Source organism: Triticum urartu, chromosome 6A (assembly GCF_056163025.1).
Source record: "Triticum urartu cultivar PI428250 chromosome 6A, HENAU_Tu73, whole genome shotgun sequence".
Classification (NCBI taxonomy): domain Eukaryota; kingdom Viridiplantae; phylum Streptophyta; class Magnoliopsida; order Poales; family Poaceae; genus Triticum; species Triticum urartu.
Genome location: NC_141878.1, coordinates 247,709,883 through 247,722,715, shown reverse-complemented (window position 1 = coordinate 247,722,715; position 12,833 = coordinate 247,709,883). Strand labels below are relative to the sequence as shown.

The 12,833-nt window shown below is 41.5% G+C and overlaps 1 pseudogene; it reads right to left on the bottom strand.

Annotated features, from left to right (window-relative positions):
• Positions 1-680: 680 nt before the first annotated feature.
• Positions 681-9,089, bottom strand: LOC147964898 (NAC domain-containing protein 75 pseudogene; annotated as a pseudogene).
• Positions 9,090-12,833: the final 3,744 nt, after the last annotated feature.

The following is a 12,833-nucleotide window of genomic DNA, read 5'->3' as shown; positions in this document are numbered from 1 at the left end:
TGGGAGGGAAAACAAGAACAAAAATAAGGATGTAAATATGAAAAGGGAACTTATGTATTTTCAATATAATGATACGTGTATATGAACTAGTAAAAATACAGGTAGAGATTAGAAAACGGATGTAGGACATGGCGTTTCAAGAGGAAAATAGAACTGGGTTGTGTGTTTGATTCAGTAAAAAAACTGTCTGCGGATGTTGTAAGACAAAATAGAACTAACGCTCGTGGGCCAGAGGCCAGTAGATACCTGCTGGATCTTTGTGCCCCGTTGTCGTTATGGGCTGGGCCTGTTAAAAACAAAACCAAGCCTGGGCAGTCTACAACCTAGTTGAAACTTGCTCGACCTGAAAAAACAATATACCTGCTCAACAAACGAGTGAATTCTACAAGTACAGACTGATAACTGGGATGCAGCTGGTATATTGTTTTTTCATCATGATAATATGCATGCACTTGTTTCGAAAAATTTGGAGAACTTGGAATTCTAATGGCAGGTGCTTATGCTACCCATCAAATAAAAATTAGGTGCGTGAAAATTCGTTTCGAAACAAATGATTCAGCTTTATATCCACGTCGACCCTCGGCATGATGGTTGGAAGCAAATGCCAAGTTCATACCAACATATCATTAACAACAATACCAACTTGCGGACGACAAGGTAGTACAAGTGCCGATACCAGACTAACTTCTAATCTTTTTACTCCTGGCCCTAGTGTTCGTCTGGTAGAAAATCTTGTAGAGGACCAGCTCCCGATCCTTCTCTTGCTCTAGGTCCCCGAGGTGGTACTAGTGCATCACCCAGTTGGTCCTCTACTGGTCGAAGTTCTTGTTGGTGCACAATAGCAGAACCTTTTTGTTGCCCGTCTGCCGGCCATTGACCACCACCTGCAAGGTATTGCAGGTCTTGTGCCACATCGCATGCATGCCGCACTTCGACTGTATCTTGCGACGCGTCCACGTGCCCCTTTTGAACGCCCTGGGATTGTGCTGGAATAAATGCTTGCTTACGCCACACAGTGTGATACCTGTAGTATTGTCGAATACATGTTTTAGTGTACGTGGTTGGCATTTTCATGACATCTTTGGCATGTTGCAGTCACTTGTTTCACTTTTTATTAATTGTCAAATTGTAATTGCTTCACTAGGACTACGTCTAAAAAGAAAAATAGAGCTATAAACAAAGGAATATGTTTGTGCAAGTAGACAGCCGATCGGTGTCTTACCTAGAAGATTCTCAGGATGGGTGTAGCATATGTCGTGCTCGTTGTCGATGGTTGGTATGACCAAATCAATGAGAGGGTGATATCTCGCACTGTCAGGAGACACTTTGGCCTCAAGGTGCTCGATCAGCTCCTGATTCGTGAGATCGAACTTGACGCTAGCTGGCAGCACCGGCCAATCCTTCTTGGACTTGCATCGGTTAATTCCAGTTATATGGTACTCAATGTATGATCAATCGCCTGTTTTAAGTGAATGATGAAAGATTTGAACATATAAGTGGTACTCCAAATCTGAAGTCCACAACATCCGAAGACGCCGCCGGGATTCTTGTGTCACCTCACGCGCAGCGTGTTCTCACGTCAATTCAATGTGTGGACATGATGAATAATTTGACCGACGTATACTAGTACTGCTAATGTACTACTTACTAGTCGTATTTAGTGTCACATTTTAACCATAGGTTTAACTAACAAAATGTCAATGCATGTCACCGAAAATTATTCCATTGGAAACTATGTTCAAATACAAATAGAACAATATAATTTTTTGTGACATGCATTAACATTTAGTTAGTGATATTTATGGTCAAAATTTCACACAAATTACGAAGGGGGCCAGTAAACCAGGAGGGATGTAGTAGTACGAGTAGCACAATATACAATATAGAGGACTAGTACAAATTTAGAAATGGGGTAAGAAGTTACAAGGTCGTGCGACAGACTTTGTAGGCTACATGAGTAATACAAAATATAATTCCCATTGGACAACACTTTCACCAACAAGTACACACTTGAAGCCTAATTGATATATATATATATGGCTTCTTCACAGCATCTCCATCATCATTATCAGTACATCCCATGCAGGTGAGTTAGGATACACTTGATCCCAGAAAGGTATCTATCCTTCTAACTAGAGGAGTGCTTCAAACAAAGAACAGTACATAATATCCAACAAAAGAGGGTCACGCTACAACAGTAGGACACATGACTCGGTCTAGATAGCAGTATGAATCAAGTTTTGTGTAACATCCCAAAATTCTAAATTTTGGAATTTTATGATAAATAAATAGACCGATTGTTTGTTTGATTGTTGTGTGATTGATTGTGTGAAATTGAGTGAAATTCGAAAACTTTTTGAAATTTAAATAAGAGGGAATAAAAGGACTTTCCCAAACTTTCATTTTCCATTTATGATCTCCATGAATTCAAATTATTTTCAAATACAAAACCCTAGAGAGAAGATGATATGACTTCTTCCATTTAATTAAATGAAAAAGGGGTTTTGAAAATATTTGAATTCTATTTGGAAATATTCCAAATTCAGAAACTCTAATAAACTCAATGATTTTCATGAGAGAAGATAAAATGACTTCTTCAAAACATATGAAATATGAATTTGGAGTTTCAAAGAATCAAATTTAGAGTCCCTTTGGGGATTATTTTCAATTTGGAGTTATTTAGGTTTCATTCAAATTATTTTTCTAAAAAAATAAAATATATGGAAAATAGGGTAAAATGATTCCCTACATCATAAAATTGGAGAGAAATAAATTTGAAAGTATTTTGGTATTTTTTAACAATGATTTTACTAGGTTTTATTGTAGCTGTAGCACTCTTTGTTTTATTTAAATTTTTGATGATTTTATTTGACGTTAGTAAAATTTTCCAGTTGTAGGAACTCTTTTTCTAAAAAATTTGATATATTATTTGCCTATATAATGTTCTTATTTATTTTGTTTTTATTAATTTTCTTTTATCTGTAAAAATGTCTTTTAAAATAAATAAATAGGACCGACCGGACCAAGCCGGCCGAATTCGCTAGGCCACGGCCCAGCCGGCCCAGCGCCACGCCACCGCCCCCATCTTCGGCTCGGGACAGAGTCCCGAGCGAAGCCGCCGTCGCCGGCGACTCGTGCCGCCGCCGGACTTCTCCTCTCTTGCCCCCTCCTCCACGCACCCAAGGCCGACCCCCCCATATAAGTCGGAGCCCCGCCGCCCTCTCTCTCCCTCCCGCATATCGCCACATCTAAGCCGCCACCGCCGTCGAAAGCTACCATTGCCGCCGCCCGGCTCGCTCTCAGCCGCCGCCGACCCCACCTCCAGACGCGCCTCGCCGAGCCACCCCACCCCGTCTACTCCGCCGAGCCCCGGAGTCACCACCCTGTCCCCATCCGAAGCCGCCGCCGCTGTCTTCCCGAACTCCTGTGATCGCCAAGGTAACCGCCGCCTCGCTCGCCATCGGATCTGGATCCAACGATCTAGATCATTTTGTTTTTTCCACGAAACGTTTTCTTTAATTAGTAAATGTTCGCTATGTTAGTTTCTGTAATGAATGAGTTCGCTGGTTAGGTTTAGAAAACGAGCGTTCATTAGATAGATTTTTTTTCTTTTTAATTTTGGCCAGGGACACATCCATGAATATTTTATTTACAAATTAGTCCCTGATCTTGAAACAGTCACAACTTTTTACACGTTTGTCCAAATCCAACGAAACCAATGCCAACTACTTCATTATCATCCCCTCTATCTAGTAAAATAACTTGAACATGTTTTTGATAGATTTAAAATTTGAATTCAAACAGATTTGTTTTGAATCTTCTTTTGTTCGTAACTTGAGTTTTATAACTCCGTTTGAGTTGATTCTTTTTGAAAATCGAAGATGTTGACCTAAACTTTCTGATAAGGCCAAATTCACTTAATTTTGGTACTGTTAGAAATTGTTTTATGTTGCAAGAGTTATTTGCTTGGTTTAGATGTTTTCCGAATTGTTTTTCTTCGTTCTCTCCGATTTTGGAGTGATTACTTATGTGTGGTTACTATTGCTTGCTCACGATAGATTGACCGGAGTGTGACGAGTAGAACTATCAGGAGGTATGAGTGCGAATCATCTTCATCATCAGTACAAGGCAAGTAACACATTGATCATACTCTTTTCATACCCAGTTTTTATGCATTAGTTACAACCCTCAAACATTGCATGGTTAGGAGTCGATAACATGTGGGTATTGGGAAGTAGATGATGAGGTAGAACCTATTACCTGTTTTATTTTCAAACCTTTTGGAGTTACTCAACGTTAAGCTTATGTTGCTATGCTATGCTCGTAGACATGGATTGGGTTTGAGTGTATCCATGACAGCTGTGAGATTGTTAATTAATGGTTCAACTTGAGGTGGCAACTCTAATACACATCTGGGTGGATTGTTTGTTCGGGCACCTGGGGTTATACCAGTGTTGTCCTAGGAGATCCCGGGGTTATACCGTGTGATCCTCCTATGGTCTACCACCCAAGCTCAAAGGGATCATAAGATTATTCGTGCTTGAAACTTCCGTGTGCAGCCACAAGCTATTATGGGCTCTAGCATAGTTGAGTAGGTTGCATGACCTCTTCCATTGGTAGGCTAGAAGATGTAGGGGATGTAGGTTGGTACTGTCTACGCAGGTTTAGAGTTAATGGTTCTGAAAGACTGTGTCTCGATCATCCATTTCTCAAACACCATGTAGTGCGAGAAATCCAACGGATGAGATCGAGTCTTGTGGGGAAAGGTGAGTGTACAAACTAATCATGGTTAGCCGTGTCCCCGGTTATGGACATCTTGAGTATCTGGTTCTTGAATTATCGTGTTGATCTCATCACTCTAATCTAATTAATTTGTTGGGTTGATGATTATTTTAATTTGGGATTGAGATGGGGTTACCATCCTCAATGTTTTCAACCAACTTGGTAGTTAAATAAAATATATTCCTTAGTTGTAGGGAAAAATTGGCTTTTCTACAAAATAATCATAGAGCCTCTACCAGCAAAATATGCATGTAGTGATAGCTATTATTTCCTCGTTGTCATATGGTGTGAATTTGCTTGTACATTCAATGTACTGACCCTTTGTGGCTGCAACGTCTCATGTTGTAGGATTTCTTACGACAAGTAAGTGATACATTAGGGTTACGATTTCTACACTCAACTTTGTCGTTTGTGTTTATGGGAATCCCCAACCTTGTTGTTACGTCCGCTATTTGGATTGAGGTAATAGTACTTATGTTACTTTATACATGTGATTTACCTCTGTTATAAATCCTCGAGTACTGTGTGTGAGCATACCGATCCAGGGATAACACTTAAGCACAGAGACTTGACCGTCTGAGGTCGGGTTGCTACAAGATGGTATCAGAGCACATGTTGACCGTAGGACATGACCCCTAGAAACTGGCAAGCCCATAGGAAAGATTTTCTCTACAACTTCATTTTCAAAAGGATCTTTTACCTCCCCTCTTTTCTGAGCTTTATCAAATATTTCCTTTTAGTGAGACTATACCCCTTTCCCCTCTTGACCACACGAAGATTCGACTTATGAGACCACTTCAAGAAGTACAAGATTTCGGACAACAAAGACCACTTCGGAATGAAGAGGAGTTTACGAAGCATTATAATAATGGAAACTACAATGGTTGAAGACTCCGAAGATTAGGAGAATTTGAAGGCTCTGTAGAATTTCCACATTTGTATGACCTAGGAAAGCTACCCTTATGGAACTTGTCACACTATTAAAGCCGTCAATACCCGAGATCATGGTGTCGGAGAGAGACCGAAACATGGAGAGTTAAAGACTCGAAGTTTTTGTCAAGAAAACCCTAAGGCGGGAGATATCAATTATGGAATGATAGCTCATGGCAATGACAAGAGCAGAAACACGGTTATCTGTGATGTCATCGTCGCTGATGCTATGGTCACTGTGCCGAGTTAAACATACATTTCTTCAGAATGATTGGATGGTAGAAAGCTGATGGAGCATTTGTCAGCAAAGGATGCAGATTTAGCCTTAGCCGGTGTATCGCCAGGATTTGGAGTATTACATCAGGAGTTTTAAGATGGACCTTCAGGAGGCCGTATTTTGACAACAAATTAGTTAGTGAAGAACACGGGACCCAAAAGTTGAAAGTAGCCAAGCTGGAGGTGCAAAACCTCGAGATACGAGAGATTCGTCAGGAACTGAAGGACAGTAGGATCATTGTTCATGCCAAGGATGTTGAAATCCAGAAATTTGGGCGCAACTCCAGAAATGTTAAAGGACATCACGAGAGACTTCGCGTCAACAGAGATGATCTGGAAAAAGGACTTGAGAAAGACAAGCATGGTCGGAAGAAGCCATTGGAGGCATGAACAAGACTTGGAGAGTTTGATGACTTTGAAGATTTATTGACCTTTATAAGACCAAACCCTATTATATACCTACGTTAGATGCGAAGTTTGTGAGCTGTCATTTGTTTGATGTTTTCCCAATAGCGACAAATAAAATCTGTCTTTTCAAAACTATTGCTTGTATTGTGCGTATCCCTCTCTGTCTATCTTATCTCACCCCAAAAACCCATGGACCCAATAGAGGATGAATGGAGAAGAACTCATGTTTCCTGGACCGATAAGTCAATAGGGGAAGGACGGATGGATTCAGAACATGGAGGATCACATAAGAATAACCCTATAGTCGGAAAGGATGTGACCCATCATGCTCTTCGGTGCTTTGAAAGAGGTGCTGCTACTTGGTGGAGGATGTACCAAACCATCAATGCATGGCAGGGAGTAACCACTTGGAAAGAATTTAAGTTGACTCTGCAAAAGTCTCAGCCTGTGTCCTAGAAATTGAAGCCTTATGGAAATGATATGAAGGAACCTTGTGCCTGCAAGCTTTGTGGAGAAATAAGACACACCCATAAGTAACACAAGGATGAATGCCCAAATTGTGAAGAAAGTCATTCGGCTGAAGAATGCCCAACTAGGCAGATTATTTGTTTCTTGTGTGAAGGAACTACCCACTACCCTGCTCAGTGTCACATTTACCCCATGTTACAAAGAACCATACAACAGAAGAAAGAAGTGATGAAAGGAGCTCTCATGGATATTTTACAAGAACCTGTGATCGAGGAAGAGGTGGAGGACACACCTAAAGAAGAACCAATTGGACCTTGCACCAAGTCTTGCTATTCATGTGGGGAAGAAGGACACATCTCCTAGAGTTGTATGAATGGGGACCTAGTAGAATTCCCGACAGTGGAAGTAGAGTATGACCCACAGGAAATAGAATCCCTAATTGGCATGGAGAAGTCCAGGAAGAGAGAAATAGATTGGATTCCAGGAACAACCAAATTTCTACAAAGAAGGATCTGAGTCATATCACCTATTTCAGGTGCAAGAAGTCAGGGAACTACTTCAGCAGTTGCCCAAAAAGGAAACCTCGAGACTTTTTAGAAGTAATATGCCTCCGTTGTAATGAAGTAGGGCACTTTGCCAGAGATTGTCCCAAGGAGAAGGAGACTTGTGATAATTAGTTGTGTTTGTGAGAAGTATATAGTAGTAGTGAGAACATTTTCCTTTATATTGAGGCGATGAGTTAAGGCATGTAATGGAAATGCTAGAGATTGTAGTCATTGGAGAATCAATAAAGTTAGTTGTGTTGGTACTGATTTGGATTTTATGAGTAGTGACTCTATGAAGGAAGATTTTGACCATTTTCGAGGATATGAGAAATATGGTCTATGGAATGATTTGTGCATTTCAAGGACAGTAGTATCCTGTGAGGACCCTTGACCCCTGCAAAAGATAATGATATTCCACGAAGTGGACTTCAGACAAAATAAGTACGAGTTTTGTCTCGATATGTGGGATACCTCCGGGATAACTAGCTTTATACCTACCAAGGTTGGATGCAACCCGTACGTTGGGGATGGCTGACTGAAGCTACAAGAACTCCAACCCACTGTCCGAACAATCGCAGAACCACAAACTGGGACTAATCCACACAAAACGGCCGGAACAGTAGAGCGCGAACTAGGGGGAACCAGAGGCTCCTTCTCGCGAATCCGAATGAACTCACAGGAGCAAAGGTAGCAAGATCTCTCGGATCTCTCTAGCAGTCTTGCTGCATAAGCTTGTAGCTGAATGGTTTGACAAAAGGTCCTCTAGAGGATGGGGGAGATGGGGTTTTATAGAAGGGACAACCCCCTTAGCTAGGTGTGAAAATGGTTTCAAAAGTAAGCAGGTTTGCATGGCTTCCTTGGGTGAATAAGCAGTCAACTTTGGGACTTGTTGCAGAGCTCCTCGGAAATTCGCGAAGTCTTAACAGCATGGACACCTTCCACGAGAATGACTAGAACTTTTGACTCATAACTCCAAATGATGTGAGGTTTTTTGCATTGGAAAGAAAATTTGATGTAGCTTCTTTTGATGTACCCCTATGGCCCCGTCTCTCCATCATATGGGTGTGCCACACCAAAACATCATAGGTAAAAAAACTGACAGCATCAGCTTCACTTGAAACTTGTTTTCTCCAAACTTGTTCCTCCAAAGCGGTTGCTTCAAGAGCTCATAGGTTGTTGGATTGCTTCCATGTTATACCTAAGTTCAACCAACAACAATGGAGATGAAAGCACAGTTGTGTCATCAAGGTTACAAGGTAAACTTAAGTTAGCGTTCATCTGGTCACTTATTTGTTTTGCGCGATTTCTTGTGATTGGACCTATAATTGTTGGAGACTTGTCGATGGTTGTGGTGTCCTCATCACCCTCCCCCTCTTGAAGAGGAGTCGTCCTTGACTCTGATGGTCCAAAGTATGGAGAGAGGTCGGACACATTGAAAGTTGGACTAACACCATAATCCATCGGAAGGTCAATCTTCTAGGCATTGTCATTGATCTTCGCAAGAACTTTGAATGGACCATCTCCACGTGGCTGCAACTTGCATTTGCGTTGATCTGGGAAACGATCCTTCCGCAGGTGTACCCACACAAGATCACCTTCTTCAAACAACACCTTCTTTCTTCCCTTGTTTGCTCGTTTTGCATATTGTTCAGTCATCTTCTCAATATTTTCCTTGGTCATCTCATGAATTTTCTTCACGAAGTCAGCACGCTTACTTGCATCAAGATTGGTTCGCTCTTGCAATGGTAAAGGAAAAAGGTCTATGGGAGCAGCAGGTTTGAAACCATAAACAATTTCAAAAGGACAAAATTTAGTGGTCGAATATACTGCCCTGTTGTATGCCAACTCCACGTGGGGGAGACATTCTTCCCACATCTTCAAATTTTTCTTTAAAACTACTCTCAGGATCATGGATAGCGTGCGGTTGACAACTTCAGTTTGTCCATCCGTTTGTGGGTGGCATGTAGTGGAAAAGAGAAGCTTTGTCCCTAGCTTTTCCCACAATGTTTTCCAAAAATATCTCAGAACCTTGGTGTCACGATCTGAAACAATAGTGCGTGGTACTCCATGTAGCCGCATGATTTCCCTGAAAAACAAATCAGCAATGTGTGAAGCATCATCGCTCTTATGACACGGGATAAAATGACCCATCTTGCTAAACCTATCAACCACCACAATAACTGAATCACTCCCCCTCTTAGTGCTTGGTAATCCAAGAACAAAATCCATAGAAATATCTTCCCAAGGTGTACTAGGAATGGATAAGGGCGTATAAAGTCCATGAGGGTTTAAACGTGACTTACCTTTGCGGCAAATCTCACAATCTCACAACGTAGTATGTAGCGCTCAACATCACACCTCATCCTTGGACAAAAGAAATGGTTAATCAGCACACTCTTAGTTTTCTTTGCTCCAAAATGTCCCATGAGACCACCAGCATGAGCCTCCTGCAAAAGCAACAAACAAACAGAGCAATCTGGGATGCACAACTTGTTAGCTCGAAACAAGAATCCATCATGCAAGTGAAACTTTTCCCAACCTTTCCCCTCACTACACTTTGAGTGTGGTTCAGCAAAACATGGGTCATTGGCATACAATTCTTTGATGCTTTGCAGCCCAAGAATTTTAGTATCAAGTTGTGAGAGTAAAATATGGCGTCTAGACAAAGCATCGGCAACAACATTATATTTTCCTTTCTTGTACTTGACAATATAGGGAAAATATTCTATGAATTCACTCCATTTTGCATGTCTACGGTTCAGTTTTTGTTGACCCCTAAGGTGCTTTAAAGATTCATGGTCGGAATGTATCACAAATTCTTTAGGCCACAAATAATGTTGCCATGTTTCTAAAGATCTCACAAGTGCATATAATTCTTTGTCATAAACTGAATAATTTAGAGTTGGACCACTTAGCTTCTCACTAAGATATGCAAATAGGTCTACCTTCTTGCATTAGTACGCCTCCAATACCCACACCACTTGCATCACATTCAATCTCAAAAGTCTTACCGAAGTTGGGTAGTGCAAGCAATGGTGTAGATGTCAATTTTTCTTTCAGCTCTTGGAAGGCCTTCTCTTGTGCATTTGCCCACTTGAAGGGAACATCTTTCTTGGTTAGCTCATTCATTGGGGCAGCAATGGTGCTGAAGTCCTTCACAAACTGACGGTACAAACCAGCAAGGCCAACAAAGCGTCGTACTTGGCTTACATTTTGTGGAGGCATCCACTCACGGATGGCCTTGACCTTGTCCTCATCTACCTCCACACCTTGACATGAAACAACAAAGCCAAGAAACACAACTTTTTCTATGCAAAATGTGCACTTCTCCTTGCTTGCATATAATTTCTCCTCTCTTAGAACAACAAGCACACACCGAATGTGTTCAACATGTTCATCCAAAGTTTTGCTATAAATCTGGATGTCATCAAAGTAAACAACCACAAACTTGCCAATGAACATTCTAAGCACATGATTCACCAATCTCATGAAGGTACTAGGTGCATTTGTCAATCCAAATGGCATAACTAACCACTCATACAAACCAGATCTTGTTTTGAAAGCAGTTTTCCATTCATCACCCTCTCTCATTCTTATTTGGTGGTAGCCACTTTGCAAGTCAATTTTAGAAAAGATGGTGGCACCACTAAGTTCATCAAGCATATCATCAAGCCTAGGTATTGGGTGCTTATACCTCATGGTGATGTTGTTAATAGGCCTACAATCACAACACATTCGGGAAGATCCATCTTTCTTTGGTACTAAAAGAACGGGTACAACACAAGGAGAGAGACTTTCCCTTACATAACCTTTGTTTAGTAGGCCTTCAACTTGTCATTGAATATCCTTGGTTTCCTCCAGGTTTGTGCGGTATGGTGGTCGGTTCGGCAATGGGGCTCCTGGTACCAAATCAATTTGGTGCTCAATGCCTCTTTGTGGTGGCAGCCCTGGTGGTATCTCCTCAGGGAACACATCTTCATACCCCTGCAACATTTCAACAACAACACTAGGAGTGGTGAAGGTTAATTCATTAGTAGAAAGAAAATTGTCCTTGTACAAAAGTACAAAGAAAACGGAACTGGGTTCTCTCAACTCTCTCATGTCCCTTTTCCTAGCCATCATAACTAATCCCTGTCCATGTCTTGGTCAATTTAAGCTATGGTGTTTTATTTGGCTTTGGATTCTCTCGCTCACTATGTTGGTGGATGTCACTCAAGTGTTTCTTGCTCACTCTCTCTTTCTTTTTCAGATCATCCATCAATATTTCTTCAGGTGTCAAAGGGAGCAAAGATATGCACTCTCCCTCGTATTGGAATGAGAGACGATTAGTACGGCCGCTGATTTGCACATCATGATCATACAACCAAGGTCTTCCCAACAATAATTGGCATGCTTGCATTGGCACCACGTCACATTCCACTTGATCTCGGTACTTCCCAATGGAAAACTGAACGGTGACAATGTTGCTTACTCGAAGTGTACCACAATCATTGAGCCATTGCATCTTATATGGACTTGGGTGCCTTCTTTCTTTCAGTCCCAACTTCTCTACCAAATCTGAACTTGCAATGTTGTTGCAACTGCCATTGTCAACAATACTTCTGCAAACCTTGTCCTTCATGGTGCCACAAGTGTGAAAATATTATGTCGCTGCCCTTTCTCTACTCTAGCTGCATTAACAATAAGCACACGGCGAGAAACGAAGCAATCTCCCATGTCGTCCTGAATATCACAACCACTCTTCTCGCCCTCTTCATCCTCATGATCATCCAATGCTCCATTGTCTTCATGCTCACTCTTAGATTCCCATTCACCTTGTTCATTCACAAATAGAACTCTCTTGTTTAGACATTCAGAAGAAATGTGACCATACCCTTTGCACTTCCAACACTCAATATCTCGGCTTCGAGATGATGGTACAGTCGTGGGGCTAGAAGTACTTCTAGCAGCAGAAGGAGCACGCTTGTCAACATTCCTAGGAGACGGTCATGATGCCGGTGAAGCCGCTGTTTGCCGGGTGGTGATAGGGTATGAAGTATGCTGAAACTAAGAACCACCATGAGAGGCACTTGGCTGCGAACTTTGCCATGGTGTGGTGGTGCGGCTATGAGATATCCGTCCATGACCACCCCGCTGCACCTTCCTTTCAGTGCGCTTTGCTTGCTCCAAAATATCTTGTAGTGTTATAGGGAAACATCTCCACAAAATCTGAAATTTCATTGTCGAGACCATGCAGAAATCTTGCCATCTTTGACTCCTCATCTTCATTAATACGAGCACAAACCAGCAACAATTCCATCTCTTTGTAGTACTCATCCACCGTGCACGTACCTTGGCTGAGGCGCTGCAATCTATTTCAGAGATCTCTTTGATATTGCAAAGGAACAAACCTTCGCCTCATGGCTTGTTTCATCTCTTCCCAAA